This window comes from Ursus americanus, chromosome 4 (assembly GCF_024610735.1).
Source record: "Ursus americanus isolate L20-20 chromosome 4, mUrsAme1.1.p, whole genome shotgun sequence".
Taxonomy (NCBI): domain Eukaryota; kingdom Metazoa; phylum Chordata; class Mammalia; order Carnivora; family Ursidae; genus Ursus; species Ursus americanus.
In genome coordinates, this window is record NC_142130.1 from 2,632,307 (window position 1) to 2,657,432 (window position 25,126).

The following is a 25,126-nucleotide window of genomic DNA, read 5'->3' on the forward strand; positions in this document are numbered from 1 at the left end:
AATGGGTGAAGGTGGTCAAAGTCTCAATGTTTGAGTGAGAAAATCCGACAGTCATGAATTGTTCCGTCCAGTATGGAGACTAAAACTAACCCCGCAGCATGGGGTATAGGTTTCCCTGCTCTTTGAAAGTACAGGGCTTCTGAGAAACCTTGCACAGCAGAAATGGTGTCAAGAAGGAATGGCCATTAATTTACACGGAACAATTAGATAGTGTCCTCAGACTCCAAAATTCCTTCTCTTTGGCTTTTCTTAGGCCTCAGGACACAAGTTTCTAATGGAGGCCCAGCATAAATGAAGACAAAGCACAGCAGAGGCTCACAGACACCATTCAAAGTGCTGGTGGCTGGATGCAGAGAGCGGTTCCCAGTGGAAGGAGCAGGTTGGGGTGCACGACGCCTCTGTTGTGCTTCTCCCCAAAACAGATGCTGAACGCGATTCTCACTGTTCACCTTTTTTCATAAGAGGGAAATCCTCTTCAGGTCTCTTCCTCTTACTGAAGCTGGGTAATAACGTAGTTCTTTCAAGAAAGCCCAGTGTCTTACTGTGAACGTTTAAAAAGTGGGGGATACTTGTACTTGAGCATTGCTGAGGGAGGAGAAGTGAAAGGTTCTCTCAGACACAAACCTCAGCAGATCCACTGGGAAAGGCACCTTCCTCAGCATGCAGAACACGGACTACCTCCTACCACCCGAAAAACCCACTCCTTCCCCTCGATCAGGACAATCCACAACAGCTGGGAGTTACCCCAATTCCTCTGTTCTCCTGCTCCTAATAGCTAACCCATCAGCAAATCCTGTGAGCTCGATCTTCAAAATGGACCCAGAATAGGTCTAACCACTCCATCCAAGGCCACCTGTCTGGACCACAGTGCCTGAGTTCCTGGAAAAGCTTCGTCATTGACCTGCCTTGCCATCTTCAACCCTCTGTCATCTGTTCTCAACACTGTAGCCAGGATGGCCCAGTGAAACAGGGTCTCATGGGGTTATAGCCCTGGAATGGCTTTCTGTCACCTCTCTGAGCTCATGTCCTAAGCTGTCTCCTGTGGCCACAGGGCCATCTTGCTACTCCAGGACATAGCTGGAATTTTCCTGCCTCAGAGCTATGCACATGATTTCCCTTCTGTTCAGAATGTTCCTGATGTGTTCTCACTCACCTTCGGAGAAGTCTGAATTGGAGTGACAGGGACAGAAGATGAGGCTGTGTGTTAGGTGAGGCTGGTGGCCCAGAAGAAGGTTCTCTACCAGCTCTCCGCCTGTGCCTCACTTGTCCTCAGCCAGGAACTTGCACACAGCCCTCACCTGTCACAACTCTCACCCAGGAGACCCACAGCCACCCCTGGAGCCCACCCTGCCCACACCCTGCTGCAGAATGCATTCAGCTCTCCTCTGGAACCCCTGTCAGCTTTACCCAGTCCTGGAACTCCCCCATCTCCTGCAAAGCTCCCGGATTACCTCTGTGCTTCCAAAATCACACTGGCGCAAGGCTTTCATGAGAAAGCTATAACGCTAACTAATGAAAGGTTCACACCTCCTTTCCCCTTTTGTTGCCTTTCTCTCCACCTTCTTTCCTACCTGTGCAAACTGTAACATATCAGTGGAACATGAACATGCTCTGAGACCTGAATCTTTCATTGCAGCTTTCTGAGGACTCCTTATGTGATAAGAAACTAGTGTATCCTACAACAGGGTGATTTACAACTCTCATCTATAGAATAGTACAGCCCAAATCACTACAATTTTACCTCACTCTTCATGAAGCAGAACACTTTTTCCTTTCTTCTCTTACTTAAATTCCAGTTAGTTCACATGCCATGGAATATTCGCTTCAGGGGTAGGATTTAGTGATTCCTCACCTGCATACAGAACTCGGTGCTCATCACAAGTGCCCTCCTTAATACCCCTCACCCATTTAACTCTTCCCCCCATGCCCCTGTCCTGCAGCAACACTCAGTTTGTTCTCCAAGGTTGAGTCTATTTCCTTGTTTGCCTCTCTCATCACTCCTCAACTCTGTTCATCTGTTTTCTTTCTGAAGTTCCACAGGCATGAGAGCATAGGATATTTGTCTTTCCTCAATGATTTTGCTTAGCTTAATACACTCTAGATCCATCCACATCCTTGCAAATGGTAAGTTTTCATTCTTTTTGAATCTGGGTCATATTCCAGTGTATATATATGTATCCTACATCTGTTTTACCCATTCATCAGTGCATGGACGTTGGGATTCTCTCTATAGTTTGGCTACTGTGGACATTTCTGCTATAAACATCATGGTGCATGTACCCATTTCGAATCCACATTTTTGTATCCTTTGGGTAAATACCTAGGAGAGCAATTGCTGGATCATGGGGTTGTTCAATGTTTAACTTTTTGAGGAACCCCCACACTGTTTCCCAGACTGGCTGCACCACTTTGCATTCCCACCAACAGGATGGGAGGCTTCCCCTTTAAGCAGAACATTATCTGCCAGCAATTTCATAAGAGGAAACAAAACCTCTGGGAGATGCACCTAGGGTCAGACAAGCAGTTGCAGAGTTCACCCCAAGGCTCCTGACGCCAAGCCCCTTGAAGCCACCAGCATGCCACTATCCAAAAGAATTCCCAGACTCTCCTTCTGACTCCACCACCAAAGAAACTACAGAGAGAATATGGCACCTCAAAATATCGAGATAATACATTTAGTAAAACTAGAAAGTCAAGCTCAACTTTTAAACAGGAACAGGCCGCTTTGGATAATTTTCAATTTTCCCTCCACCCTAATTTTAACTCTTCTGATGAATAAACTAATCAATGATGAAACATCACCTTTGTCAAATGACATCATCCAAGTCTGTATCAGATGAAAAAAGCCACCTAACTCTAGATGTTGGCCACTCAACCATATCTTAGGCCCAATTGAATAAACACTGTTAGATGAAGGAACAAATTAGATGTTACAAACAGGCACAGAGTGAATCTCACCTTCCCTTTCTAATAAAAGAGGGTTCCTAGGAAACAGATGGTCAAAATACATTTGTAAGCAATAAATGGACAGAGAAATTGTGATCCCCTGCAACGTTCTACCTGCAGGGAAACTAAGTAATTCCTGCACCAAACCCAGAATGCTGACAGCTACTTCAATTTTACTTTGTGGCTCAACTAGAGAAAAGAGAAAAGCCCAGGAGGTTTTGCGATAATGAGAGGTTTTACCTCCAGCCCTGACATAGATAGGACATTTTGCCAAACATACCTGTGCTTTCTGTGAACACTGGCGTCCTGTGACAAGCTGCCTCGCTGACTCTGATGCTGACGTTCAAAACCTCGGGTTTCTTGGAGCCAGAGCAGAGAATTGCTGTCAGCTGTGGAGAAGAAGGCACCTCTGACCTAAAGCCTGCACACCTGCTTCGGTTTCTGGGCGAAGGGGCAACACATACTTGTTGTTTATCAGTAATTATCTTCATTCTCAATAGACCAATGACCTTGCCTTTTCTGGAAAGCAGACTTACTCTTCTAAAGAAACCCTCAATTCGTCTATTCCCAATGCAACTACAGTGGGGTCTGGTTTACGCACGCCTCCAGGCCCCCACCTGGAGGATTTTCCTGCATGATTCTAATAGCCAATTACCACTACCCAGGGGCACACGGGGCATAATGCTGAAGTTGGGGGTTGGCTCTGGGGCTTGCTACTGCCACACCTGTGCCTGGGGGACCAGGGCACACCCTGCTGAACTCAGGGTACTGCTCAAGATGCATCACCTGCACTGTGTCAGAGAACTGAAAGTGGGGATTGTGTGAGGTCGTTACCCGCACTCTTCCAGGGGAACAGGGGAAACGCTGAAATTCTGCAACCCATCCCACAAAAGCTCAGGTGAGTGGGTGCCCTGGAGTTCCCGGGTATGGGGAATAAGGTCAGTTGAGGACATGGGGCAGAAGAGACTTTAAAGGGAAAAAGAAAACTCACCTGAGTACCCACAATGAACCCTCTCCACGTGCCCTTCCAAAACCTTGCCTCCCACCTGGGGTGCACCCTACCCCCAGACCCCCACCCCAGTGCAAGCTGCTCACTCACCAGCAGGGATCTCCACAGGGCAACTCTCTCTCTCTCAGTGCCCCTTCTTCTGCCCCAATTCTGCAACCCACTGCATATCTGGGACTGCCCACAGAGACATCTCCACCCCCAAGCAGTGAATGGTTGGGGAGGTTGGTGCCTGAGCCCCTTGGATGCTGGGCTACCCGCCCTCAAGCCCCTGGAACCCTGAAAGTGCAGGGGGCCCAAGAGGCGCCTCCTCTACCCAACACCCGGCACAGGAATGGGTGGGGTCATGGGCCAGGGCACCCACACACACCTAGCCCCTTCTAGGGACCCCTCTAGCTGAAGACCACCCTCAGAGTCCTGCCCCTTCCCTTTCTGCACCAGCCCTCCCTGCTGGAGTGTGCCTGGTTCTGGGCAAGGTCAGTGGCTCTCAGACCCTCCAAGGCTTTGGCTTTAGGAAATGCAATGATTTCATGCATTTTCAGTATGTACATGTCAGTATGACTTTAATCTTATGGGAGCCAAAGAGGTTCTTTATTTTTTCTTATCTTCATGTTGGCATTTTTGGTTGTTTTCTTCTCAAAGCAGATGTACAACATGTGCTTGGGGCAGAAATAGGGCCCATGCTTTGAGTTTTTGCCCAATCATTTTGAGCCGGTTAAAATGTTAAAGGATAGCTTCCCTGGGAGCAGAGGATCAGGGCCCACAGATGATATAAGATAAAAATTACTTTCGTCATTATAATGACTACTAAATGGAGGAATTTGAGACAAAAGCACCTTTCACAAGAGTACCAAGAAATCAAAATGATGCCCACAGAAGGCTACCTGCTCCATGGTCAGCACAGGTAACAGAAGTGTTCACAGTCTCTGGACTCCTGCCCTTCTCCTGCCCAAATCTCTGAAGCACACAGACCACTTAAAATCAGAATTGTAGAACTGCTAGACACCTTAGAGATGTCTGGCACCATTCCCTTGGACTGCAGAATAAAACACAGTAGCTCCTTGTCACAAACTAATTTCAACATGAAGTGCCCCCTGGATGCACTAAGTTCTTTCTCTGCAAATGTTGACTAATGTAAGTCACAGTCACACCATTTAAACACTAGGATGGCTGGGAAGTCATCATAGGTAAGGCAATATTTTAGCCATGTTTATAAGCATTGGCTCATTTTGTAGAAGAGGCTGAGCTGAGTGTTTTTAAATACTATTTCAGACCTGTTTTACAGCACCCTCTGAACATACCAGAGCCTGAATGGACTAAAAAAGATAGTTGGTTTCAGGAACTTTAATACCAGAAAAATATTATACTGTCTGTATCCCTAAGGATCTTTGAGTATCTTACCCAGAGGTCCTCCACTGAGATAATGATCTTAATGATCACCATGGGCAGAGGTGAAAAGGCCCACTGAATTCGTTCCAGTTGTCCACATGACAAGAAAATCCTGATACTTGATAGGTTTCCAGATCGAGAAGACCAGAGATAAGAGGGAAATAGTACCCTGTATGGAACAACAAGGGATTTGGAGTCAATTTGGGGATCCCACTTAGGTTTCTGACACTAAAATCCTCTGTGACTCATATCATCCGAGTCCCTGTCTAACCACCTGAAAATGTGCCTAAAAATATCTACACCCTAGTTGAGAAGTTTAAGAGGCAGAATGCTACAAAGAGCCAGTATGATGTCTCTCAAGAACAGGTGCTCAGGAAGCCATAATTGCTATTGGGTCTATTTCTTTTCCAGAAGAAAGAACACATGTTGAATCCTATTTCTAATAGATGACTCACCAGATGATTTTCAAACCTGAAGAAAGGCCAAGAAGTCACTCTTGTGTCATAGTTCACTCAGAAATCATGTTGTTGGACTGGTGAGGACGATACGATAGCAACGTCATCACTAAGAGTGGGGGCTTCTAATTTCCATACGGCCATGTTGACCCCCTTAGCTCAGAGCCACCAGAAAGGGCAGCTGCGGAGGGGGCATCGCCATCACTATGAGAGGGGAGCTCCCATTTCCATATGGCCATGTTGACCCCCTTAGCTCAGGGCCACCAGAAAGGACAGCTGAGGGGGACCACAGGCCAAGGCTGCCAGGTGTGGCTGGGGCAGGCAGAACTCTGACTTAAGGCTCAACTCCTCTCTAGGTTATTATTATGCTCTTCACAAAGAAAGTGCCATTGTGTGTGAGCCCTCATGTAGAAAAGGTTCAGAATTTCCATTGAGATTCCCTCTCTGACCTTTAGGATATGTAGCAAAGTTCCATTTAATTTTTAAACATTGAAGGACTTCCTGGTTTTCTTTTCGCTATGACTGTGACTCAATTCCCTTCTGGTCTAAGAATAGAATCTAGTTAATTTCAGGGTTTAACATTTGTAGCCTTGATTCGTGGCCCCACCTATCATCTATTTGGGTAAAGAGTCTATGATCACTTGAAAATAACGTATTCTGCACTTATTATGGAATGTTCCCTATATGTCAATTTGGTCACATTTGTTACCAATGTTTTGTCTGCTTTTTCTGTCAGATATTGAGAAAGGTATATGAAAATCTTTAAACAATGCTGCTCTATTCAACGTGGCATCGGAGAATCTACCAGTGTTTTAAGGCAAGAGAAACAAAAAGTATAAGAATTGAGGGGATAATAGTGACTATTCACAGATAACACGATTGTGTACATAGAAAATCCAAAACAGGGGCACCTGGGTGGCGCAGTCGTTAAGCGTCTGCCTTCGGCTCAGGGCGTGATCCCAGCATTCTGAGATCGAGCCCCACATCAGGCTCTTCCTCTGGGAGCCTGCTTCTTCCTCTCCCACTCCCCCTGCTTGTGTTCCCTCTCTCGCTGGCTGTCTCTCTCTGTTAAATAAATAATAAAAATAAAATCTTTAAAAAAAAAAGAAAATCCAAAACAGTCTATAAATACCCTATTAGAATTAAAAATGCAATTTAAAATAATAATAATAATAATAATAATAATAATAATAATAATAATAACAAAAGAGGTTTCCTAGGAAACAGATGGTCAAAATACATTTGTAAGCAATAAATGGACAGAGAAATTGGATTGTAGCTTCCCATTGGACAGTTTCTGAAAGAAAACGTAGAACCTGTCAATCTTGGGGTAGGACATAGGGTGCACTAACCATTTAAAAGAATTCAGTGGGACTTCATAAAAATGTGAAATTTGTAAGCAATAAATGGACAGAGAAAATGGATTGTAGCTTCCCATTGGACAGTTTCTGAAAGAAAACGTAGAACCTGTCAATCTTGGGGTAAGACATAGGGTGCACAAACCATTTAAAAGAATTCAGTGGGACTTCATAAAAATGTGACATTTCTCCTTATCTTATGACCATAAGAAAATGAAAAAGTGAACCGCAGGCTGGGAAGTAAAAATTTGCAATACACACACTGACAAAGACTTGTCAATAAAGAATTCCTGCTCATCAACCATAGAAAGTCTATTTATAAACGAATACTTCACAAAGGATTGACTGATGGCCAATAAGAACAGGAAAGGGTACTCTACAGTATTATTTTCAGGCACAGCAAGGCCTTTCCTAAAATGAAAACATACACACAAACCAGTATTCCCTAGATGGATGACGTCCTTATTTCTGAGGACAGCTTGAAGAACAGACTAGCATCAAAGTAAAGTGATGGAATTCCTGACACTCAGAGGATGGACAATTGACCTCAAACTACAGTACAATTTCTAGGCATCATTTGGTCCTCTGAAGGCAGACAACTACCACACCCCTTCCTACACCACACAGGTTGCTTCCCAACCCCTACCATAAAAGAAGAAGATGAGAAACAGATAGGACTAGTAGGAAATAGCAAAAATCACATGTGGGGATTATCCTGAAACACACTGATCACATAACTAGTGTAAGGAAGTGTAGGGAACTGACAAGAACAGAGACTCAAGAGGTACTTCTTTGGGAAATGCTGTCTGAAATCATCACACCTTGGTACCAGCTAATGAGGGCTCTGAGCATACCTAGGGTTTGCTCACAAGGGTCTGCAACACCATCGCTGAGGACTGAAACTCTTCAAGACCTCAAAGCTTGCCTGATTGACTATTGGACTAAGAGATTCCCATGTTCTGAAAACAGATACCAACTCATTGAAAGGTTCACCTGGGCTCGCTCGGAGGCCCTACAAGTAGCTGAACCATTCACTGAAAATCAATTACACACACACACACACACACACACACACACACACACACAGAGAGACACCTGTCATTTCACCAATTACTTAAACATTCAAGGTTCTTCCTACCTTTTCTTTTTCACATTGATATTTATACTCACATGAAATGTCATCATTTCTAATGAACACTGATGTCAAAATAGAGATCCATTGACACAATATTCACAAAATGGAACTTCCCTGCTGTCATTTTCAATATAGCATTTTTTAATGTTCATACATATTTTAGGTTTTTAGTAACTTATACAGGAGAAGATCAGCATTGAAAAACTCTGAATACTGACAATGAGTTTTAAGCCTAGAGAACAAAAATTGTCCAATTTCATAGATAACAAGGAACCAAAGGGAAAGCATGGAAGCCGTAGTCGAATAATTTTACACATGTGCATTCTCTATTATTCTACTTCTGTGGGGCGTGTTTTATTACCAGTATACATTCATCAGTTATCTTTCACGTGCACCTGCACAGGTATAATCAATTACTAGAGTAGAATGAAATGTCTGGGAACTACTTGGCGGCATCTATAATGAACAATGAAATTTCGATCTTATATTTGGTGAACTTCCACTGTCTGTCGCTTTAGACAATGGACCCTAAACAGAAGGGGGAATGAACCAGGAGAGACTATGGAATCTGGGAAACAAACTGAGGGCTTCAGAGGGGAGAGGGGTGGGGGATTGGGATGGGCCAGTGATGGGTATTAAGGAAGGTACATATTGCATGGAGCACTGGGTGTTATATGCAAATAAAGAATCACGGAACACTACATCAAAAACTAAGGAAATACTGTATAGTGACTAACATATAATAATAAAAAATTGTTACTAGAAAAAAAATAAAGGTAAAAAAAAACCAATACAGCTTTTCTGTTTCAAGAACAATCACAATTGAGAAAAAACTAACTTCCAATCCCTAAAGCCAAACACAGACCAAGTTCCATTTCACTCCCCTTTATTCACATTCTCTGTGGGTTCTAAGCTATTTCCCTACTCCTTTCCTGCTGAGCAGGGACCCTCGGCTCGATTCCAGAACCCTGGGATCATAACCTGAGCCAAAGGCACATGCTTAACTGGCTGAGCCAGCCAGGAGCCCCAGCCATGTTTTTCTTAAGCAAAAGGACACTTTCTCACAAAGCCTTCACATGACTTCACATGGTACCAGAGATCTGCATTTGCCTCTGGAGGTTGCAGGTGAAGGCAATTGCAAACTCTCACAGTGGTTTATCAAATACAATGACCTGCCTGGTGACAGTGAAACTCTTATGAGCCCACGAGAGGGTGCTGTGACACTCAGCTGTGGCTGGGCTGGCACAGAGAACCAAATCCATTTCCCTGCCTGATGTCTGTGAGGAACAGATGCCCCCAATGTGAATGAGACTCTGACACTGAGCTGTCCAGAGATGGCCATCCTCACGGAGGATGAAGATAAAGGACAATGCCTGAGGAGACCTCATCTGTCTCTTTTATCTTTTCATATTTTTGACAGTGGACAAATCACTGCCTAGGAGTCCCCAACTACCTTAGTCTCATCTGTGAATGGCCAAGAGGTTTTACAAAACACTTCAGATTTTGACCTCACAAATGCCCACAACCACTTACCATAGGGATTCAACATTAAGCAAAGATAATGTTCCTTGGAAGAGAGGTCCTGCCCACTGTTGTTTCTCACTTATATGCTCATCTTCCTTACCTCATGGTAACATAACCAGCTTGATTCCTGCTTCCGTCTTCAAGAAGGCTGAGGTGACTTGAAGGGCATTACCCTGACATCGTTCTTTCTTAGCAATAAGATGTGGACATTTCCCTAGTCCTACACACCCAAAGTTGAATCGGAATCAGGACTGAGGAGGCTGATGAGAGTTGCAGGTGTTTTCCTGTACACGGTGGTTTATTACCAATAAGGATGGGTCAGAGTCCTCGAAATTCCAGAACCTTCCATTCATGCTTCCTACTCGTGAATGATGATGTACATTTGTCTTTCCCTGTACAGTGTGGTGACTCAGAGAAAAGTGCTTAGCCCTTTCATCAGACTTCCACGACCACTTTGGGGCTGGCTTCCATATTCACAAAGGATGATGTTAGGGCTAAGAGGGTTCCTGTACACTGTTATTTCTTTCAGATAAGTGTATGGCATTTTTGTTACATTGTCAGAGCCACTTAGCGCCGGGCTTGCCGGCCTCCTGTGGAAGAACCCTAACCCGAGGTCGGCCCCCGAGGGGCCCCTCCCAAGGAGCCTGGCACCACAATGCTGGGGATTTGGGACCCCCGAGCCCCAGTGCTGGACTCACTCTGCCACCCCGCAAGCACCCAGGGCGCTACGGGCGTTGCCAGTCATTCAAGAAGGGAGAACGGGCAAGGCCCTCCGATCCCCCTGCAACCTTCAAAGGCCCCCCGCGCAAAAACTCTGGCTCCCTCGCTCCTGCTCCCCAGCGCCCTAACCTCGGCCCACCCCTCCTCTCACTGCAGAGCTGGCGGATCGGGCCTGCTGGCTTCCTGGGGGCTAACCCTATGCCTAGGTCGCCCCCGAGGGGCCCCTCCCAAGTGGCCTGGCGCCGCATGCCAGGGATTGGGGACCCCCGAGTCCCACCAACGGATGTACCCTGCCACCCTGCCGCCACATGGGGCACTAGGGGCATCACCAGTCCTTCAGGGCGACAGAACGGGCAGGACCCTCTAAGCCTCCTGCAACCTTCGAAGGCACCCCAAGCCAAAGCCTAAATGCTCTGGCCCACGCCCCCACTCGCCAGCTACCTCACCTCAACCCACACCTCCATTCACCGCACATGGGCGGAACGAGCCTGCCAGCCTCCTGGGGGCTAACCCTAACCCTAGGTCGGCCCCCGAGGGGCCCGTCCCAAGGGGCCTGAGGCCGCAACGCCGGGTATTAAGGAGCCCCGATCCCCAGCGCCGGAGTCTCCCTGCCACCCCATCACCACCCGGGCCGCTAGGGGTGCCGCTGGTCATTCAGGGCGGGAGAATGGGCAGGGCCCTCCGAGCCCCTGGCGAACGTCGAAGGCCCCCGCATCCAAAACACTTGAGACCACGCTCCTGCTCCTCAGTGCCCTCACCTCGGCCCGCCCCTCCGCTCGCCACAGAGCCAGCAGATGAGGCCTGCACTCCTCCAGAACCCTAGGTTGTCCCCTGAGATGCCCCTCCGAAGGGGCCTGGCACCGCAATGCCTGGGATTGGGGACTCCCGAGCCCCAGTGCCGGACTCACCCTCCTGCCCTACCGCCACCTGGGCCACTAGGGGCGCCGCCATTCATTCAGGGAGGGAGAACGGGCAGGGCCCTCCGAGCGACCAGTGACCTTCGAAGGCCCCCCGCACCAAAACGCTTGGCCCCACGCTCCCGCTGGCCAGCGCCCTTACCTCGGCCCTCCCCTCCACTCGCCGCACAGCTGGCGGATCGGGCCTGTGGGCCTTCTGGGGGCTAACCCTAAACCTAGGTCGGCCCTAGTGGCCCCTCCCAAGGGGCCTGGTGCCTCAACGATGGGGAAAGGGGACTCCCGAGCCCCAGCACCGGACTCACCATGCCCCCCGCCGCCACCCGGGCCACTAGGGGCACCGCCGGTCATTCAGTGCGGGAGAATGGGCAGGGCCCTCCGAGCCCCCAACGACCTTCGAAGGCCCCCTGCACCAAAGCACTAGGGCCCATGGTCCCTCTTGCCATCGCCCTTACCTCAGCCTGCCCCTCCGCTCGCCACACAGCCAGCGGATCAGGCATCCTAGCCTCCTGGCGGCTAACCCTACCCTAGGTAGGCCCCCTAGGGGCCCATCCCAAAGGGCCTGGCGCTGCAATGCCGGGGATTGGGGACCCCCGAGCCCCAGCACCAGACTCTCCCTGCCGCCCCGCTGCTAAACGGGCCACGAAGGGCGCAGTCAGTCATTCAGGGCAGGAGAACAGGCAGGGCCCTCCAAGCCCCTGGCAACCTTTGAAGGCCCCTCGCGCCAAAATGCTTGGCCCCACCTTCCCGCTCGCCAGTGCCCTCATCTCATCCCACCCCTCTGCTCCTGCACAGCTGGAGGATTGGGCCTGCAGGCCTCCTGGGGGCTAACCCTAACCCTAGGTCAGACCCGAGGGGCCCCTGCCAAGGGGCCTGGCGCTGCAACGCCGGGGATTGGGGAACAAGCTGCAGCGCCGGAGTCACCCTGCCGCCCCGCTGCCATTCGGGCCACTAGGGGTGCAGCCGGTCATTCAGGGCGGGAGAACAGGCAGGGCCCTCCTAGCCCCCGGCGACATTCAAAGGCCCCCTGCGCCAAAACGTTTGGGCCCAGGCTCCCGGGCCTGCCGGCCTACTGGGGGCTGACCCTAACCCTAGGTCAGCCCCCGAGGGGCCCCTTCCAAGGGGCCTGGTGGCACAATGCTGGGGATTGGGAACCCCCGACCCCCAGCGCTGGACTCAACCTGTAACCCCGCCGCCACCAGGGCCGCTGAAGGTGACGCCGGTCATTCAGGGAGGGAGAACAGGCAGGGACCTCCCAGGCCCCTGCGGCCTTCGTAGGCCTCCCGTGCCAAAACGCGTGGGCCCACGCTCCCGCTCACCAGCGCCCTCACCTCGGCCCGCCCATCTGCTTTACGCACAGCTGGCGTATCGTGCCTGCGGCCTTCTGAGGTCTAACCCTAACCCTAGGTCAGCCCCCGAGTCATTCCTGCCAAGGGGCTTGGCGCTGCAATGCCGGAAATTGGTGACCCCTGAGCCGCAGCGCCGGACTCACATTGTCACCCCACCGCCACCCAGGCCTCTAGGGCCGCTGCCGGTCAGTCAGGGCGGGAGAACGGGGAGGGCCCTCCAAGCCATGGCGACCATTAGAGGCCCCCTGAGCCAAAATGCTTGGGCCCATTCTCCTGCTCACCAGCGCCCTCGCCAAGTCCCGCCCCTCCGCTCGCTGCACAGCCAGCATACGGGCCTGCCGGATTCCTAGGAGCTAACCCTAACCAGAGCTGGTGGATGAGGCCTGCCCGCCTCCTGGGGCTACCCATAACCCTAGGTTGGCCCCTGACGGGCCCCTCCAAAGGGGCCTGGCACCGCAATGCCTGGGATTGGGGACCCCCGAACCCCAGCGCCGGACTCACCGTGTTGCTCCGCCACCACCCAGGCCACTAGGAACACCGTCGGTCATTCAGGGAGGGAGTATGGGCAGATCCCTCCGAGCCCCTGGCGACCTTCAAAGGCCCCCTGTGCCAAAATGCTTTGGCCCATGCTCCCACTCGCCTGCGCCCTCACCTCGTTCCGCCCCTCCGCTCGCTGCACAGCCGGTGGATCAGGACTGCCATCCTCCTGGGTGTTACCCTAACCTTTGGTGGGCCCCCGAGGGGCCCATCCCAGGTTCCTATTGCCTCAACACTGGGGACTGGGGACTCCTGAGCCCCAGCGCCCAGCTGACCCTCCCGCCCTACCGCCACCTGGGCCGCTAGGGGCGCCGCTGTTCATTCAGGGAGGGAGAATGGCCAGGGCCCTCCAAGCCACCGGCGACCTTCGAAGGCCCCCTGCACCAAAACGCTTGGGCCCACGCTCCCGCTCGCCAGTGCCCTTACCTCGGCCCTCCCCTCCGCTCGCCGCACAGATGGTGAATCGGGCCTGTGGGCCTTCTGGAGGCTAACCCAAACACTAGGTCGGCCCCTAGTGGCCCCTCCCAAGGGGCCTGGCGCCGCAACGACGGGGATTGGGGACTCCTGAGCCCCAGCGCCGGACTCACCATGCCCCCAACGCCACCCGGGCCACAAGGGGCACCGCCGGGCATTCAGGGCCGGAGAATGGGCAGGGCCCTCCGAGCCCACAGCGACCTTCGAAGGCCCCTGTGTCAAAGCGCTTGGGAGCACGCTCCCGCTCGCCATCGCCCTTACCTCAGCCTGCCCCTCTGCTCGCTGAACAGTGAGTGGGCGGATCGGGCCTCCCCGCCTCCTGGGGGCTAACCCTAACCCTAGCTAGGCCCCCTAGGGGCCTATCCCAAGGGACCTGGTGCCCTAACGCCTGGTCCTCCGATCCCCCCACGACCTTCGAAGGGCGCCCTGCACCAAAACACTTGACCCACGCTCCCGCTAGCCAGCGCCCTCACCTCGGCCCGCCCCTCCGCTCGCCGCACAGCCGTAGGATCGGGCCTGTCAGCCCCCTGGGTGTAACCCTAACCCTAGGTCTGCCCCCACGGGACCCCTCCCAAGGGGCCTGGCATCGCAATGCCGGGGATTGGGGACCCCCGAGCACCAGTGCTGGACTCTCCCTGCCACCCCACCACCACCCAGTCCGCTAGGGGCGCCGCCGGTCATTCAGTGCTGGAGAACAGGCAGGGCCCTCTGAGCCCCCGCGACCTTCTTAGGCCCCTCGCGCCAAAATGCTTGGGCCCACGCTCCCACTCGCCAGTGCCCTCTTCTCGGCCCGCCCCTCCACTCAATGAACAGCTAGCGGATCAGGCCTGCCTGTTTCCTGGGGGCTAACACTAACCCTAGGTCAGACCCCAAGGGGCCACTTCCAAAGGCCTGGTGCCACAACGCCGGGGATTGGTGACCCCCAAGCCTCAGTGCCGGAGTCACCCTTCCGCCCCACAGCTACCGGGCCAGTAGGGACGCCACCAGTCATTCAGAGCGGGAGAATGGGCAGGGCCCTCCGAGCCCCTGGCGACCTTTGAGGCCCCCCACGCCAAAACGCTTGGGCCCACGCTCCCGCTAGCAAGCGCCCTCACCTCGGTCCGCCCCCCCTCTCGCCGCACAGACAGCGGATTGGGCCTGCCAGCCTCCTGGGAACTAACCCTAACTCTAGGTCTGCTCACGAGGGGCCCCTCCCAAGGGGCCTGGCGATGCCACGCTGGGGATTGGGGACCCTCAAGCCCCAGCGCATTACTTACCCTGCCGCCCTGCCACCACCCGGGCTGCTAGGGGCGCCACCGGTTATTTAGGGCGGGAGAACGGGCAGGGCCCTCCGAGCCCCCAGTGACCTTTGAAGGCCCCCCGTGACAAAACGCCTGGGCCTAGGCTCCTGCTCGCCAGCACCCTCTCCTCAGCCCGCCCCTCCGCTCGCCGCACAGCCGGCAGATCGGGACTGCCGGCCTCCTGGGGCTAACCCTAACCCTAGGTCGGCTCCCGAGGGGCCCATCCCAAGGGGCCTGGCGCCGCCACGCGGGTGATTGGGGACCCCCGAGCACCAGGGCTGAACTCACCCTGCCGCCCCGCTGCGACCCGGATCGCTAGGGGCACCGTCCTCATTCGGGGCTGGGGAACGGGCAGGGCCCTCTGAGCCCCCGGTGACCTTCGAAAGCCCGACACGCCAAAACGCTTGGGCTCACGCTCCCGCTCGCCAGCGCCCTCACCTCGCCCCGCCCCTCCGTTCTCTGCACAGCCAGCGGATCGGGCCCCGGCCTCCTTTGGGCTAACCTCAACCCTAGGTCGGCCCCCGAGGGACCCCTCCCAAGGGGCCAGGCGCCGCCACGCCGGGGCATTTGGACCCCTGAGCCCTACTCCAGACTCACCCTGCCGCCCCGCCGCCACCCGGGACGCTAGGGGCGCCACCGGTCATTCAGGGAGGGAGTACGGGCAGGGCCCTCCGAGCCCCCGATGACCTTCGAAGGCCCCCGCGCACCAAAACGCTTGGGCCTAAGCTCCAGCTCGCTAGCGCCCTCACCTCGGCTCACCCCTCCCCTCGCCGCACAGCCGGCCAATCGGGCCTGCCGGCCTCCTTTGGGCTAACGATAACCCTAGCTCGGCCCCCCAGGGACCCCTCCCAAGGGGCCTGGCAATGCCACGCCGGGTATTGGGGACCCCCGAGCCCGAGCTCCGGACTCACCCTGCCTCCCCGCCGCCACCCTGGCCGCTAGGGAGCCGCCGGGCATTCAGGGTGGGAGAACTTGCTGGGCCCTCCGAGCCCCCAGTGAGCTTCGAAGGCCCCCCATGCCAAAACGCTTGGGCCCACGCTCCCGCTTGCCAGCGCATTAACGTCGGCCCACCCCTCCGCTCGCTGCACAGCCGGCGGATTGGGCCCGCCGGCCTCCTTTGGGCTAGCACTCACCATATGTCGGCCCCCGAGGGACCCCACCCAAGTGCCTGGAGCCACCGCGCCGGGGATCGGGGACCACTGAGCCCCAGCTCCAGACTCATCCTGCCGACACGCCGCCACCCTGGCCGCTAGGGGCGCCACCGGTCATTTAGGGTGTGAGAATGGGCAGGGCCCTCCAAGCCCCCAATGACAATCCAAGGCCCCCTGTGCCAAAACCCTGGGCCCACGCTCCCCCTCGCCAGCGCCCTCACCTCGGCCCGCCCCTCTGCTCGCCGCACAGCCGGCGGTTCGGGCCTGCCGGCCTCCTTTGGGCTAGCCCTAAACCTAGGTCGGCCCCAGAGGAGCCCCTCCCAAGGGGCCTGGCGCCGCCACGCTGGGGATTGGGGACACCCGAACCCCACCGCCGGACGCACTCTGCCGCTCCTCACCACCCGGCCCGCTAGGGGCGCCGTCCTCCTTCAGGGCGTTAGAACGGGCAGGGCCCCCCGAGCCCCCGGCGACCTTCGAAGGTCCCCCGCGACAAAACGCTTGGGGCCATGCTCCCGCTCGCCAGCGCCCTCACCTCGGCTAGCCCCTCCGCATGTGGCAGAGCCGGCGGATCGGGCCTGCCAGCCTCCTGGGGGCTAACCCGAACCCTAGGTCGGCCCCCAAGGGGCCCCTCCCAAGGGGCCTATCGCTGCAATGCCTGGGATTGGTGACCCCCGAGTCCCAGCGCTGGACGCACCGTGCCGCCCCGCCGCCACCCGGGCCGGTAGGAGAGCTGTCGGTCATTCAGGGCAGAACAACGGACAGGGCCCTCGGAGCCCCCAGCGCCGTTTGAAGGCCCTCCGCGCCAAAACCCTTGGGCCCACGCTCCCGCTCGCCAGCACCATCACTTCAGCCCACCCTCCGCTCCCTGCACAGCCGGCGGATTGGGCCTGACGGTCTCCTGGGGGCTAACCCTAACCCTAGCTCGATCCCTCGAGGGGCCCCTCCCAAGGGGCCTGGTGTCGCAACGCCAGGGATTCGGGACCCACAAGCCCCAGCGCCAGACTCACCCTCCCGCCCCGCTGCCACCCGGGCCTCTAGGGGAACCGCCGGTCATCCAGGGCGGGAGAACGGGCAGGGTCCTCCGAGCCCCTGGTGACCTTCAAAGGCCCCCGCACCAAAACGCTTGGGCCCACGCTCCTGCTCTTCAGCGCCCTCACCTCGGCCTGCCCCTCCGCTCGCCACACAGCTGGCAGATCGGGCCTGCCGGCCTCCTGGGGGCTAACCCTAACCCTAGCTCACCCTCGGAGGGGCTCATCCCAAGGTGCCTGGAGCGGCAATGCCGGGCATTGGAGACCCACGAGCCACAGTGCTGGACTCACCGTGCTGCCCCGCCGCCACACAGGCCGCTAGTGGCACCACCGGTCATTCAGGGCGGGAGAACGGGAAGGGCCCTTGGAGCCCCCGGCCTCTTTCGAAGGCCCCCCGCGCCAGAAAGCTTGCGCCCACTCTCCCGGTAGCCAGTGCCCTCACCTCGGCCCGCCCCTCCGCTCGCCGCACAGCCGGCGGATAGGGCCCGCCAGCCTCCTGGGGGCTAACCCTATCCCTACGTCGGCCCCCAAGAGGCCCCTCCCAACGGGCCTGGCACCGCAACACCGGGGTTTGGGGACCGCTAGCCCCAGCATCCGACTCGCCATGCTCCCCCGCCGGCAACTGAGCCGCTAGGGGCACCGCCGGACATTCAGTGCGGGAGAACGGGCAGGGCTTCTTGAGCCCCGGCGACCTTCGAAGGGCCCCCGCGCCAAAACTCATGGGCCTACGCTACCGCTCGCCAGCGCCCTCACCTCGGCCCTCCCCTCTGCTCACCGCACAGCCGGTGGATTGGGCCTGCGGCCTCCTGGGGGCTAACCATAACCCTAAGTCAGCCTCCGAGGGGCCCCTGCGAAGGGGTCTGGTGCCGCAACACCGGGGATTGGGAACCCCTGAGTCCCAGCGCCCGACTCACCCTACCGCCCCTCCTCCACCAGGGCTTTTAGGGGAGCCGCCCGTCATTCAGGGCGGGAGAACGGGCAGGGCCGTCCGAACCCCTGGCGACATTCGAAGGACCCCCGTGCCAAAATGACTGGGCCCACTCTCCAGATTGCCAGCGGCCTCACCTCCGACCACCCCTCCACTCACCGCAGAGCTGGCGGATCGGGCCTGCGGGCCTCCTGGGGGCTAACCCTAACCATATGTCGGCCCCCGAGGGGCCCCTAGCAAGGGGCCTGGAGTCGTAACGCCGGGGATTGGGGACCCCTGAACCCCAGTGCCGGACTCACCCGGCCGCCCCGCTGCCACCTGCACCACTAGGAGCGCCACCGGTCATTCAGTGCAGGAGAACGGGCAAGGTCCTCCGATCCCCCCACGACCTTCGAAGGGCGCCCCGCACCAAAACACTTGACCCACGCTCCCGCTAGCCAGCGCCCTCACCTCGGCCCGCCCCTCCGCTCGCCGCACAGCCGTAGGATCGGGCCTGTCAGCCCCCTGGGTGTAACCCTAATCCTAGGTCTGCCCCCACGGGACCCCTCCCAAGGGGCCTGGCATCGCAATGCCGGGGATTGGGGACCCCCGAGCACCAGTGCTGGACTCTCCCTGCCACCCCACCACCACCCAGTCCGCTAGGGGCGCCGCCGGTCATTCAGTGCTGGAGAACAGGCAGGGCCCTCTGAGCCCCCGCGACCTTCGTAGGCCCCTCGCGCCAAAATGCTTGGGCCCAGGCTCCCACTCGCCAGCGCCCTCTTCTCGGCCCGCCCCTCCACTCAATGAACAGCTAGCGGATCAGGCCTGCCTGTTTCCTGGGGGCTAACACTAACCCTAGGTCAGACCCCAAGGGGCCACTTCCAAAGGCCTGGTGCCACAACGCCGGGGATTGGTGACCCCCAAGCCTCAGCGCCGGAGTCACCCTTCCGCCCCACAGCTACCGGGCCAGTAGGGACGCCACCAGTCATTCAGAGCGGGAGAATGGGCAGGGCCCTCCGAGCCCCTGGCGACCTTTGAGGCCCCCCACGCCAAAACGCTTGGGCCCACGCTCCCGCTAGCAAGCGCCCTCACCTCGGTCCGCCCGCCCTCTCGCCGCACAGACAGCGGATTGGGCCTGCCAGCCTCCTGGGAACTAACCCTAACTCTAGGTCTGCTCACGAGGGGCCCCTCCCAAGGGGCCTGGCGATGCCACGCCGGGGATTGGGGACCCTCAAGCCCCAGCGCATTACTTACCCTGCCGCCCTGCCGCCACCCGGGCTGCTAGGGGCGCCACCGGTTATTTAGGGCGGGAGAACGGGCAGGGCCCTCCGAGCCCCCAGTGACCTTTGAAGGCCCCCCTTGACAAAACGCCTGGGCCTAGGCTCCTGCTCGCCAGCACCCTCTCCTCAGCCCGCCCTCCGCTCGCCGCACAGCCGGCAGATCGGGACTGCCGGCCTCCTGGGGCTAACCCTAACCCTAGGTCGGCTCCCGAGGGGCCCATCCCAAGGGGCCTGGCGCCGCCACGCGGGTGATTGGGGACCCCCGAGCACCAGGGCTGAACTCACCCTGCCGCCCCGCTGCGACCCGGATCACTAGGGGCACCGTCCTCATTCGGGGCTGGGGAACGGGCAGGGCCCTCTGAGCCCCCGGTGACCTTCGAAAGCCCGACACGCCAAAACGCTTGGGCTCACGCTCCCGCTCGCCAGCGCCCTCACCTCGCCCCGCCCCTCCGTTCTCTGCACAGCCGGCGGATCGGGCCCCGGCCTCCTTTGGGCTAACCTCAACCCTAGGTCGGCCCCCGAGGGACCCCTCCCAAGGGGCCAGGCGCCGCCACGCCGGGGCATTTGGACCCCTGAGCCCTACTCCAGACTCACCCTGCCGCCCCGCCGCCACCCGGGACGCTAGGGGCGCCACCGGTCATTCAGGGAGGGAGTACGGGCAGGGCCCTCCGAGCCCCCGATGACCTTCGAAGGCCCCCCGCACCAAAACGCTTGGGCCTAAGCTCCCGCTCCCCAGCGCCCTCACCTCGGTTCACCCCTCCCCTCGCCGCACAGCCGGCCAATCGGGCCTGCCGGCCTCCTTTGGGCTAACGATAACCCTAGCTCGGCCCCCCAGGGACCCCTCCCAAGGGGCCTGGCAATGCCACGCCGGGTATTGGGGACCCCCGAGCCCGAGCTCCGGACTCACCCTGCCTCCCCGCCGCCACCCTGGCCGCTAGGGAGCCGCCGGGCATTCAGGGCGGGAGAACTTGCTGGGCCCTCCGAGCCCCCGGTGAGCTTCGAAGGCCCCCCATGCCAAAACGCTTGGGCCCACGCTCCCGCTTGCCAGCGCATTAACATCGGCCCACCCCTCCGCTCGCTGCACAGCCGGCGGATTGGGCCCGCCGGCCTCCTTTGGGCTAGCACTCACCATATGTCGGCCCCCGAGGGACCCCACCCAAGTGCCTGGAGCCACCGCGCCGGGGATCGGGGACCACTGAGCCCCAGCTCCAGACTCATCCTGCCGACACGCCGCCACCCTGGCCGCTAGGGGCGCCACCGGTCATTTAGGGTGTGAGAATGGGCAGGGCCCTCCAAGCCCCCAATGACAATCCAAGGCCCCCTGTGCCAAAACCCTGGGCCCACGCTCCCCCTCGCCAGCGCCCTCACCTCGGCCCGCCCCTCTGCTCGCCGCACAGCCGGCGGTTCGGGCCTGCCGGCCTCCTTTGGGCTAGCCCTAAACCTAGGTCGGCCCCAGAGGAGCCCCTCCCAAGGGGCCTGGCGCCGCCACGCTGGGGATTGGGGACACCCGAACCCCACCGCCGGACGCACTCTGCCGCTCCTCACCACCCGGCCCGCTAGGGGCGCCGTCCTCCTTCAGGGCGTTAGAACGGGCAGGGCCCCCCGAGCCCCCGGCGACCTTCGAAGGTCCCCCGCGACAAAACGCTTGGGGCCATGCTCCCGCTCGCCAGCGCCCTCACCTCGGCTAGCCCCTCCGCATGTGGCAGAGCCGGCGGATCGGGCCTGCCAGCCTCCTGGGGGCTAACCCGAACCCTAGGTCGGCCCCCAAGGGGCCCCTCCCAAGGGGCCTATCGCTGCAATGCCTGGGATTGGTGACCCCCGAGTCCCAGCGCTGGACGCACCGTGCCGCCCCGCCGCCACCCGGGCCGGTAGGAGAGCTGTCGGTCATTCAGGGCAGAACAACGGACAGGGCCCTCGGAGCCCCCAGTGCCGTTTGAAGGCCCTCCGCGCCAAAACCCTTGGGCCCACGCTCCCGCTCGCCAGCACCATCACTTCAGCCCACCCTCCGCTCCCTGCACAGCCGGCGGATTGGGCCTGACGGTCTCCTGGGGGCTAACCCTAACCCTAGCTCGATCCCTCGAGGGGCCCCTCCCAAGGGGCCTGGTGTCGCAACGCCAGGGATTCGGGACCCACAAGCCCCAGCGCCAGACTCACCCTCCCGCCCCGCTGCCACCCGGGCCTCTAGGGGAACCGCCGGTCATCCAGGGCGGGAGAACGGGCAGGGTCCTCCGAGCCCCTGGTGACCTTCAAAGGCCCCCGCACCAAAACGCTTGGGCCCACGCTCCTGCTCTTCAGCGCCCTCACCTCGGCCTGCCCCTCCGCTCGCCACACAGCTGGCAGATCGGGCCTGCCGGCCTCCTGGGGGCTAACCCTAACCCTAGCTCACCCTCGGAGGGGCTCATCCCAAGGTGCCTGGAGCGGCAATGCCGGGCATTGGAGACCCACGAGCCACAGTGCTGGACTCACCGTGCTGCCCCGCCGCCACACAGGCCGCTAGTGGCACCACCGGTCATTCAGGGCGGGAGAACGGGAAGGGCCCTTGGAGCCCCCGGCCTCTTTCGAAGGCCCCCCGCGCCAGAAAGCTTGCGCCCACTCTCCCGGTAGCCAGTGCCCTCACCTCGGCCCGCCCCTCCGCTCGCCGCACAGCCGGCGGATAGGGCCCGCCAGCCTCCTGGGGGCTAACCCTATCCCTACGTCGGCCCCCGAGAGGCCCCTCCCAACGGGCCTGGCACCGCAACACCGGGGTTTGGGGACCGCTAGCCCCAGCATCCGACTCGCCATGCTCCCCCGCCGGCAACTGAGCCGCTAGGGGCACCGCCGGACATTCAGTGCGGGAGAACGGGCAGGGCTTCTTGAGCCCCGGCGACCTTCGAAGGGCCCCCGCGCCAAAACTCATGGGCCTACGCTACCGCTCGCCAGCGCCCTCACCTCGGCCCTCCCCTCTGCTCACCGCACAGCCGGTGGATTGGGCCTGCGGCCTCCTGGGGGCTAACCATAACCCTAAGTCAGCCTCCGAGGGGCCCCTGCGAAGGGGTCTGGTGCCGCAACACCGGGGATTGGGAACCCCTGAGTCCCAGCGCCCGACTCACCCTACCGCCCCTCCTCCACCAGGGCTTTTAGGGGAGCCGCCCGTCATTCAGGGCGGGAGAACGGGCAGGGCCGTCCGAACCCCTGGCGACATTCGAAGGACCCCCGTGCCAAAATGACTGGGCCCACTCTCCAGATTGCCAGCGGCCTCACCTCCGACCACCCCTCCACTCACCGCAGAGCTGGCGGATCGGGCCTGCGGGCCTCCTGGGGGCTAACCCTAACCATATGTCGGCCCCCGAGGGGCCCCTAGCAAGGGGCCTGGAGTCGTAACGCCGGGGATTGGGGACCCCTGAACCCCAGTGCCGGACTCACCCGGCCGCCCCGCTGCCACCTGCACCACTAGGAGCGCCACCGGTCATTCAGTGCAGGAGAACGGGCAAGGTCCTCCGATCCCCCCACGACCTTCGAAGGGCGCCCCGCACCAAAACACTTGACCCACGCTCCCGCTAGCCAGCGCCCTCACCTCGGCCCGCCCCTCCGCTCGCCGCACAGCCGTAGGATCGGGCCTGTCAGCCCCCTGGGTGTAACCCTAATCCTAGGTCTGCCCCCACGGGACCCCTCCCAAGGGGCCTGGCATCGCAATGCCGGGGATTGGGGACCCCCGAGCACCAGTGCTGGACTCTCCCTGCCACCCCACCACCACCCAGTCCGCTAGGGGCGCCGCCGGTCATTCAGTGCTGGAGAACAGGCAGGGCCCTCTGAGCCCCCGCGACCTTCGTAGGCCCCTCGCGCCAAAATGCTTGGGCCCACGCTCCCACTCGCCAGCGCCCTCTTCTCGGCCCGCCCCTCCACTCAATGAACAGCTAGCGGATCAGGCCTGCCTGTTTCCTGGGGGCTAACACTAACCCTAGGTCAGACCCCAAGGGGCCACTTCCAAAGGCCTGGTGCCACAACGCCGGGGATTGGTGACCCCCAAGCCTCAGCGCCGGAGTCACCCTTCCGCCCCACAGCTACCGGGCCAGTAGGGACGCCACCAGTCATTCAGAGCGGGAGAATGGGCAGGGCCCTCCGAGCCCCTGGCGACCTTTGAGGCCCCCCACGCCAAAACGCTTGGGCCCACGCTCCCGCTAGCAAGCGCCCTCACCTCGGTCCGCCCGCCCTCTCGCCGCACAGACAGCGGATTGGGCCTGCCAGCCTCCTGGGAACTAACCCTAACTCTAGGTCTGCTCACGAGGGGCCCCTCCCAAGGGGCCTGGCGATGCCACGCCGGGGATTGGGGACCCTCAAGCCCCAGCGCATTACTTACCCTGCCGCCCTGCCGCCACCCGGGCTGCTAGGGGCGCCACCGGTTATTTAGGGCGGGAGAACGGGCAGGGCCCTCCGAGCCCCCAGTGACCTTTGAAGGCCCCCCTTGACAAAACGCCTGGGCCTAGGCTCCTGCTCGCCAGCACCCTCTCCTCAGCCCGCCCTCCGCTCGCCGCACAGCCGGCAGATCGGGACTGCCGGCCTCCTGGGGCTAACCCTAACCCTAGGTCGGCTCCCGAGGGGCCCATCCCAAGGGGCCTGGCGCCGCCACGCGGGTGATTGGGGACCCCCGAGCACCAGGGCTGAACTCACCCTGCCGCCCCGCTGCGACCCGGATCACTAGGGGCACCGTCCTCATTCGGGGCTGGGGAACGGGCAGGGCCCTCTGAGCCCCCGGTGACCTTCGAAAGCCCGACACGCCAAAACGCTTGGGCTCACGCTCCCGCTCGCCAGCGCCCTCACCTCGCCCCGCCCCTCCGTTCTCTGCACAGCCGGCGGATCGGGCCCCGGCCTCCTTTGGGCTAACCTCAACCCTAGGTCGGCCCCCGAGGGACCCCTCCCAAGGGGCCAGGCGCCGCCACGCCGGGGCATTTGGACCCCTGAGCCCTACTCCAGACTCACCCTGCCGCCCCGCCGCCACCCGGGACGCTAGGGGCGCCACCGGTCATTCAGGGAGGGAGTACGGGCAGGGCCCTCCGAGCCCCCGATGACCTTCGAAGGCCCCCCGCACCAAAACGCTTGGGCCTAAGCTCCCGCTCCCCAGCGCCCTCACCTCGGTTCACCCCTCCCCTCGCCGCACAGCCGGCCAATCGGGCCTGCCGGCCTCCTTTGGGCTAACGATAACCCTAGCTCGGCCCCCCAGGGACCCCTCCCAAGGGGCCTGGCAATGCCACGCCGGGTATTGGGGACCCCCGAGCCCGAGCTCCGGACTCACCCTGCCTCCCCGCCGCCACCCTGGCCGCTAGGGAGCCGCCGGGCATTCAGGGCGGGAGAACTTGCTGGGCCCTCCGAGCCCCCGGTGAGCTTCGAAGGCCCCCCATGCCAAAACGCTTGGGCCCACGCTCCCGCTTGCCAGCGCATTAACATCGGCCCACCCCTCCGCTCGCTGCACAGCCGGCGGATTGGGCCCGCCGGCCTCCTTTGGGCTAGCACTCACCATATGTCGGCCCCCGAGGGACCCCACCCAAGTGCCTGGAGCCACCGCGCCGGGGATCGGGGACCACTGAGCCCCAGCTCCAGACTCATCCTGCCGACACGCCGCCACCCTGGCCGCTAGGGGCGCCACCGGTCATTTAGGGTGTGAGAATGGGCAGGGCCCTCCAAGCCCCCAATGACAAT